Source organism: Eubalaena glacialis, chromosome 9 (assembly GCF_028564815.1).
Source record: "Eubalaena glacialis isolate mEubGla1 chromosome 9, mEubGla1.1.hap2.+ XY, whole genome shotgun sequence".
NCBI lineage: Eukaryota > Metazoa > Chordata > Mammalia > Artiodactyla > Balaenidae > Eubalaena > Eubalaena glacialis.
In genome coordinates, this window is record NC_083724.1 from 110136514 (window position 1) to 110146217 (window position 9704).

The 9704-nt window shown below is 39.8% G+C and overlaps 1 pseudogene; it reads left to right on the forward strand.

Moving 5' to 3' along the window:
• Positions 1 to 8551: 8551 nt before the first annotated feature.
• Positions 8552 to 9419, forward strand: LOC133097517 (alpha/beta hydrolase domain-containing protein 17B-like; annotated as a pseudogene).
• The last annotated feature ends 285 nt before the right edge of the window (positions 9420 to 9704 follow it).

The window sequence follows — 9704 nt, forward strand, 5'->3', positions numbered from 1 at the left end:
TGGTGGAGCTGGGATTCTAAGCCAGTCTGGCTTCCAAGTTTCTGCATGTAACCCTCTCTTAAGAAGCCAGTCCCCCTGAGTGCGGGCAACTGGGAAATGGGGGGTAGTGGTAGGGTAGGTATGAACCATGATTTTAGTGCACCCATGGAGTCCCACGTGATGGTAATAGGCACCTGACCCAGCATACCTTAAGGGAGCTCATCAGCCTTCAGGCTCTGCCTCAAAGATCAGAGAACTTGGATAACAGCACAGAAGTGATTATTCAAAACAAGATGTTATCTTCTAAGGGACACTCTATATTTAAGTATAAAATGACGTGATGTGTTTTGTTTGCTTCGAAATAATGCCGGTTGGGGGCAGGGTGGGAGGGGTGCATAATGAACAGATGGGGTGTAAGTAATGCAAAATCAGCTGTGAGTTGAATTTGTTGAAGCTGAGTGGTCTGACTGGTGGATCTATGGGGGCTCTCTCTTCTCTTGTATTTGCCGGAAATTTGCCATGCTAAAACATTTTTAAAACATCTCAAGTCATTAGACAGTTCATGAATGATCTTTGAGGGGATAGTCCAACCCAGAGTGTAAAGGTTCAGAGTAGAACATAAAGACAAACACACCTCTTTATTGGGTTTCTTATTTATTATTATTTAAAAATAATTTTCTTCCTTCCTTCCTTCCTTCCTTCCTTCCTTCCTTCCTTCCTTCCTTCCTTCCTTCCTTCCTCCCTCCCTCCCTCCCTTCCTTCTTTCCTTCCTTCCTTCCTGCTAAGGGGGTAAGGGAGGAGGGTGTGGGTTGTGTCTCCCTGCCCAGGGCTTAGAGTTCCTGAGGGAGGGACAGCTGAGCCCGGAGCCTGGAGAGCTCTCTTTTTCCTCACTCCCATCCTTCCCATCTGAGTGCCCTAGGACTCAGGACTGTACAAGGGGTCAGGACTCTACATTTTGCAAAGGGAGACTTACTTCTCAGCTGGCTGAACCGAAGCAAGAAAGCACCTCTCTTTCAACACCATCTCTCATCCTTATATGGTGGCAACCTTTCCGACAAATCTGGCTGCTGTGTATTTTTTCAGTGACTTAATTTGCCAGGAAGGCTAGCAGTGTATGGTATGTACGTAATCTACTCCCAAATGGATTTTACATTATAAGAGATAGATTAATAGAAAACAAAGCCCCCCAAAGGTGAGGTGGGCCGGGCCTACGGACAATGAACTAGTGGAAGAAACATCTGTGCGCTCCGGAAGATCCTAGATCTCTTAGGATCACATGCTCGTCTTCTACCAATGAAAGCTCAATGAGGTTCCACCCTCCCCCACTCCCTCGTCCTGCCTTCTCCCTCCCTTGAAAGAGAGTGTTTAGTTTCCGACTTAACTCACTATGGTCTATGCCAGGATTTAGGGCAAAACAGAAAACTGAGATCCGGAGCTCTGTAATTAGGCCTCCTCGTGGATTTCAAGCAGGGCCGATCTGTGAATATGCCTGAATTTTCCCGTCTGGAGGCAGCAGGAGAGGGCTGATCAGACGCGGCTAGTGAGGCCCCCAGTTTTCCTGATCTGCCCCCGCCGTTGTGGCATATGACCACAGCTCAAGAGCTGCGTCACCGCAGCCTCCTGCCCACGCCTGCGCAGTTGGCCTGGGGTGCTGACAGCACTGCTCCGTAGGGGAGGGAAAGGGAAAGGTGAGCCGGGAGGAGGGCATGCCAGGAGTCAGGCTCTCTGTGGATTAGAGAAGCTGCCAGGAGGGCCCGATTGAGGCAGAGCCCAAGGGTACTAGGCGCAGAGTAATTGGGGTCCTGAGGTCCTGAGTTAATTTCCACTTTTCACAGACGGGCACACACGTTGGCATAGACAAGACAGAAATTTCAGCTGTCACTGCTCCCAACCAATCCTAAGAAGCAAGACTGAGAGGGGGCAAAAGCTCAATTTCTCAAAAGCTGTCTACTGCGGCAGAGACCTATGCCTGGAACAAGGCACCCCCCAAAGTGATGCATCTTGGGGTTTCTTCACTGATGGGCAGGCACTCACTTTTCCTGGGCACAGAAGTTATCGTGGCACCCATAATTCCACAACCTGGATTCTTCCAGTTTTTACATGGAAAGGCCTTTTTTCCCCCTTATTCTTGGCTTTAAAGACTCCTCCCAAATTTCACCAGTCTGCTAGGAGTTCATTTTTACCGGTGAGATCTGTCCTCTTGCTTATATGAAAAGGACCAAAACTATTTCCTGATGACACGGCCAAATAGCTGTAGCTTGAGTCTGTTATCTCAAACCTGAATGTAACCTGAGGTGCATTCATTTAAAAAAAAATGCCAAGTAAGGAATGAGGTTCTCCCAACTTACTGCACTGGTCAGATGCAACCTGGGGAATTATGTTAACTTCTGCATTTTACCTTTAAGAGAAACGTTGGCTATTTTATAATACTTCCAGAGGAGAGATCAAGAACTATGTCCCCAAAAGAACTGATCAGGAATGACAAGTCTGTGGAAGATAAAACTGAAGGGGACAGGAGAACCAGCTCCAAAGCAGTGAAGGCCAATGTTGGCTCAGAAGAGCAGAACCAGGGCAAAGGGTGGGGGAGGGGAATGCTGGGAGACAGATTTTGACTTTATAGCAGCCAGAGCCTTCTAATAATTAGGCTATTTAAACATGGGAAGGGCTCAGTGAGTTAATGAGTCAAGGCCTAGTCAGGCAGTAGCCAAGCAGAGGCTGGACAGCCACTCCTAGGAGAAGTGCTACAGGGGGATTCCTGCATTGGGCAGGAAACGAGCTCTAAGATTCTGTTATTTTGTAACTCTCTGAAATGTAGGTCCTATACGTCATAAATTAGATTAGGGGATAGACTAAAAAATTTCAGTGGCTTCTTAAAAACATTTAGAGTTTTGTTTATAGAAATGAAAAATGAAAGTAAAAAAATGAAAACCGTGGGTCATTTTTTTAGGCTCCTTTCAGCATTTTGATTTCATGTGTCTTTGTGTTCCTCTTAATTTCAAATCCTGTTTTCTTTCTTTTACTTCCACCTATATGTCCTGATATTCTCTCTATCTCTCCTTTTGCACAGAAGATTTTCATTTATTCCATGGGTGGTAGGTCTTTGGATCATATTGGAGGAATTTAAGGTCTGGTTATTTGGAAATGATTAGAGTAAAAAATCTATAATATCTCACCTAGCCTGGTGAGTGTTTCTTTGTACTTTTTTTCTCTTCTCCAACCACATCTTTTAGTCAAGACCACGTTTGGGTTTAAGAAAAATCATTAATGCTCATAATATTACGAGTAAAGGAAAAGAAAGTAGAATTGCCAGAATGATTCTGGAAGCATACACGTGCAAGTACAACCAAACTAATCTTGAAGAAAAAAAAAGAAAAGAAAGAAATAACGAGGACTTTCCATAAAACTAGAATTGCATACACCATAATTACAATAATTGACATAATGCTGGGAAAATGACACTCATCGATTAAAACTGAAAAGTCCGGAAAGAGACTCAAATCAATATATAATGAAAGTCCCATTTAAAATCTGTAAGAAAAAAGGTGACTTTCATGAAATGATTAACTCTTTGGAAAAGAAGAGGGTCCCCCCAAATTTCATAAATAAAACCATGGAAGACACCTGAAACATTGTAAATCAACTATACTTCAATAAAAAAATAATAAAAATAATAAAAAATAATAAAACCATGGAAGTACTGGGGAAAAGTATAGGTGAACATTTATATATTCTTTGGGGAAAAGACTTTTAAAAATAAAAAACACCCAAGAAAGTATCTGAAATAAAAAATATTGATATATCTAATTTTAAAATGTCTGTGCATCAAAACCACAATAAACCATATAGGCAAATAGCAAAACAAAAAGGAAAGTATTAACAACATACATGAAAAAAAGTTAATGTCATAATATATAAAAAGCTCTTACTAATCAATAAGATTAGGAGGACTGTCTCAATGGAGGACACAGCAAAGCACGAGAATAGTAAATCAACTCAGAAGAAACACAAGTGTCCAATGAACATGTGGCAATTGAATCTTGGACTGATGGCAAATTAAAGCTATGAGTTGCTATTTTTTTTTGTTGTCTATCCATTGGACAACATACTTTTGTTTAATGTAAACATTTAGCATTGACTTCAGTTTGGGAAACAAGACATTCTCATATACTGATGTGTGTGAATTGATGAACCTTTTGGGCAGCATACTTGGCAGTATATCTCAGAAACCTTGAAAATATTCAGTCCTCTTTGGCAAAGGAAGTCTACTTAGAAGAATTTTTTTTCTAAATAAATCACTAGGGCTGTATGCTAAGGGTCAGCTGTAGGAATGTTTGTATCGAGCAGAAACTAGAACCAATCTAAATGTCTAATGGTCCAAGAGTGACCATTTAATCAATGTTGACATGTCCTATGTAGCCATTAAAAATGTTGTAGAAGACAATAAATGCTGGAGAGGGTGTGGAGAAAAAGGAACCCTCCTACACTGTTGGTGGGAATGTAAATTGGTGCAGCCACTATGGAGAATGGTATGGAGGTTCCTCAAAAAACTGAAAGTAGAGTTGCCCTATGATCCAGCAATCCCACTCCTGGGCATATATCCGGACAGAACTATAATTCAAAAAGATACATGCACCCTTATGTTCATAGCAGCACTATTCACAATAGCCAAGACATGGAAACAGCCTAAATGTCCAACGACAGATGAATGGATGAAGAAGATGTGGTATATATATATATACAAAGGAATACTACTCAGCCATAAAAAAGAATGAAATAATGCCATTTGCAGCAACATGGATGGACCTAGAGATTATCATACGAAGTGAAGTAAGTCAGAAAGAGAAAGACAAATATCATATGATATCAGTTGTCTGCGGAATCTAAAATACAACACAAATGAACTTTCTATGAAACAGAAACACACAGACGTAGACAACAAACTTGTGGTGGTCAAGGGGGAGGGGGGTGGGGGAGGGATGGAGTGGGAGTTTGGGATTAGCAGATGCAAACTATTATATATAGGATGGATAAATAACAAGGTTCTACTGTATAGCACAGGGAACTATATTCAATATACTATGATAAGTCATAATGGAAAAGAATATGAAAAAGAATGTATATATATATGTATAACTGAAGCACTTTGCTGTAGAGCAGAAATTAATACAACATTGTAAATTAACTATACTTCAATAAAATTTTTAAAAAGTGCTGTAAAAGAACATGGAAAGATGTTCATAGTGTATGTTTCTGTATATTTCTGTTGCTGTTGTTGAAATAACTGTCATTTATTTATTTTGTTCAAGTTGGTTTGTTTTTTAAAAAATGGTGTACACTTTGAGTAAAAGAAGCGAGATTTAGTCTGGAAGCTTAAAGGGCTGGAGCAGAATTGTGGCTGCAGGGTGCCTTGGGTCTCAATCCATCCTCCTGGACACAACCGCAAAGCACTCAGCCTCTGGCCTGGAGAACTTCTGGCCGCGCTCTGCGTTTTGCAAGCTGTGTGTTGGTGTTACTTGGTGCACCAGGGCTGGAAGAATGGACTAAGGGTGAAGTGGAGCCGCTGGCAGCCCTCTTGGGAACTCCTCCGTGTCAGGTGGCTTCTGTTCCATGTCCTCCAAGCCTGGAGCTGTGCAAGGCCCTGGACGGTTAATCAAGTCAAATCCAAGAGCTGTCTCACCCTCTAGGTTACAGTAAACATGTCTTCAGGCACAAGTGCCCAAGAGCTGGACAGTGACGCCAGAGCAGGCACTGGGGAGCCAGCATCTTTTAGGAGAGACTCTTTGTTTTCCCCTCTCTTCCCCCTCCCTCCTCACCCCTCCCCTCCTGAGCCCTTTCCTCTTCTCCCCCTCTTCCCCCTTCCTTCCCATCCCCTTCTATATCCTCCTTTAGGGATAGGTCTGAGGCTAGTATAATTTGGGAGAGGAGAACCTCTTTAAGAAAACAAGTACACAGTTATGAAATCAAATTCAAGTGCAGGACCTTGAAAGGGTTCTGTCTAAGTGAGAGGCCTGAACTTAAGCTTCATAAGCTTCATAGTAAATCTACCTTTAATCCTGAATCTGGGTTTTATTGTTTGCATGAATCTCCTTTTAGCTTGTATTATGTATGTTTTCCTAAACTACGTTAAATATTGTTTTACATATTTTTAAGCTTTATGTAAATACCATTTATGTAAATGGTATTCTCCATGAAATTTTTATACAGATTGTTTTGCTTACTCAACATTACATTTGGGAAATTTATCCATATTGATACGCATAACTTTAGTTTCTTTTAATTGCTATATTCCATCACGTGGCTCAGAATGTATCTACTCTCCTGCTGCAGATTTTCAGTAAAAACAGCAGGTTATAAAACAAAAGCAGGTTGTAAATGCACGCACGCACACACACACACACACTGCCGAGCAAGTAAATCAGTGTCATTTTGTTGTAAGACTAGAATAGAACTAGGTCAAAAAAACATGATTTAAAAAAGAATCCAGAAATAATCCTAGAAAATTGGTATATGATACAGACAGCATTTCAATTCGGCAGGCAAAAACGGACTACTTAATAAATTGTATTGAGAGAATCGGCTATATGTAGACAAAATAAATAAAAGCAAATCTCTAACTTATGATACACAAAATTATAATTTAGATGAATTAAAAACCTGAACCCTCGGGGCTTCCCTGGTGGTGCAGTGGTTGAGAGTCTGCCTGCCAATGCAGGGGACACGGGTTCGAGCCCTGGTCCGGGAAGATCCCACATGCCGCGGAGCGACTAGGCCCGTGAGCCACAACTACTGAGCCTGCGCGTCTGGAGCCTGTGCTCCGCAACAAGAGAGGCCGCGATAGTGAGAGGCCCGCGCACCGCGATGAAGAGTGGCCCCCGCTTGCCGCAACTAGAGAAAGCCCTCGCACAGAAACGAAGACCCAACACAGCCAAAAATAAATAAATAAATAAAAATAAAATAATTAAAAAAAAAAAAAAACAAAAAACCTGAACCCTCAAAATACAAATTTTAAAGTATTAGGGAAAAAAGTATAGGGAAATATCATTATGATCCCATGGAAAGGGGAACCCTAAATAAGTCATGGAGAGCAAAACTCATATAGTAAAAGACTGAACAATTTAAATTAAATTAATGAATAAATATCATCTAAGTTGTAAAAAAAGGAACTGTATAATAAAAGACACCCTAACATAGAAAACTAACTTATGTTTACCAAAGGGGAAAGGCAGGGGAAGGGATAAATTAGGAGTTTTGGATTAAAATTTACATGCTACTGTATATAAAATAGATAACCAACAAGGACCTACTGTACAGCACAGGGAACTATATTCAATATCTTGTAATAACCTATAATGGAAAAGAATCTGGAAAAAAATATATATGTATAATTGAATCATTTTGCTGTACGTCTGAAACTAACACAACATTGTAAATCAACTATATTTCAATAAAAGTTTTTTTAAAAATACGAAAAAATTTAAAAAAAGATACCCCAAACAGCATGAAAGACAAGCTGAAGACTGGGAGAAAAATTTGCAACTTATGTAACAAAGAATGAGTATAACAGATATATGTGGGGAAAACAAACAAACAATCTCCCTTGAGAAAAATGAGCAAGGGATATGAATAGGCAATTCATAAAAGAGGAAAAACATGTAAGAAGACGCTCAAACACAGTTTTTATCAGGCAACTACTAATGAAAAAGTTGAAGAGATGCTGTTTTACACCTAATGTACTGACCCCTTGGAAATGTCTGGTAGGTGAAGGGTCACTGAGACTGCTGGGAAGTGGGAACTTCTTGATTCCATTTTCATACTCCAAGATGATGCAGCCCCTTGAGAGGCAACGTGGGCATAACCTTGGATCCACAATTTCTTCTTGTAGGAATTTAGAATCTTGAAATATGGAAAAGACACATAAGACATTTACTGCAACATTGTTGGAGTTAGAGAAAAATTGTTAACAATCCTAAGTATCCACTAAAAGGAGAGGATAATAAGTAAAATACGGTATAGCCATACAATGGAATACTATTCAGCAGTTAAAACAAATTCACTTGATCAATATATTAACACAATTAGGTTTCCAAAACACTGTTAAATCGCAAAATCATACTTATAGTATGATGCCTTTTATGTAAACGCAACACACAAATACATCAACATATTGTACGATTATAAGATTCTGGAAGGAAGCACACCAAACTCCCAAGAGTGGTTGGTCACTTGGACAGAAGGAAAGGTCTGGGATTTATGAGAGGTGGTCAATGAGAAATTTAGTTTTATATCCGATGCTCTAATTTTGTTTAAAAGGTGCATGTATTTATGTAGTTCTTGTTCAATTAAAATAATTTAAAAGATAAAAGATTAGAAGGATGTATGTTCACAGTGATAACTCTTGGAATGAAATTATAAATTTGTTCTTTGTTCTTTTTTCTTATCTGTGTTTCCTAAAATGTCCACAATGTTTGCCCATCACATTTGTAATAAGAAACTAGTTATTGGGAGAAGCCACTCCCGATCGTGTCTGGGTTTTTGAGAAGATTCTCTGTTGGTTCGATGAAGGGGAGAGAAGATGAATAATCTTTCATTTAGTGAGCTATGTTGCCTCTTCTGCTGTCTACCTTGTCCAGGGAAAATTGCTTCAAAATTAGCATTTTTGCCACCTGATCCATCTTACACGCTGATGTGTGATGAAAGTGGAAACCGCTGGACGTTACACCCATCAGAACAAGCAGACTGGCAATATTCTTCTAGAGAAAAAGATGCTATTGAGTGTTTCATGACTAGAACCAGTAAAGGCAACAGCATTGCCTGCATGTTTGTGCGTTGCTCACCCAATGCCAAATACACGTTACTCTTTTCACACGGAAGTGCTGTTGATCTTGGTCAGATGAGCAGCTTTTACATAGGACTGGGATCACGGATTAATTGTAATATATTCTCATATGATTATTCTGGATATGGTGCAAGTTCTGGGAAACCAACAGAGAAGAACCTCTATGCAGACATAGAAGCTGCTTGGCTTGCTCTTAGGACAAGATATGGCATTCGCCCTGAAAATGTGATTATACATGGCCAAAGTATAGGGACAGTACCATCTGTGGGTCTCGCTGCTTGGTATTAGAGTGCTGCTATTATTCTTCATTCTCCTTTGACCTCAGGAATGCGAGTCGCTTTTCCTGATACCAAGAAGACCTACTGTTTGGATGCATTCCCAAACATTGACAAAATCTCTTAAGATTACCTCTCCAGTATTAATAATTCATGGGACTGGAGATGAAGTCATTGACTTTTCACATGACCTCGCATTGTTCGAGCGTTGCCAAAGACCTGTGGAGCCTCTGTGGGTTGAAGGGGCAGGTCACAATGATGTGGAACTTTATGGATAGTATCTTGAAAGATTGAAACAGTTTGTGTCACAGGAACTGGTAAATTTGTAAAATATTCTGAATATTTGCATACTGGGTTTTCTTTCTTGCTGAACTGCACTCTTTGGTAAATAACATAAAACCTGAAGGTTTTGTTTGCAAATCATGTCAGTTGCCTTCATAAATGTACAGGTAATGATTTGTTAACAGACTTAATGAAGGTTTTAATTACCAGACTAGAAACTGGAAATAACAGTTATCATGCAGTCAGACTGTGTAATTTATATTTTTTCTGTGAATTTTTTTTTAAACATCAAGATGAGTACTGTATGAAATTTTAATTCTATAAGATCAAAT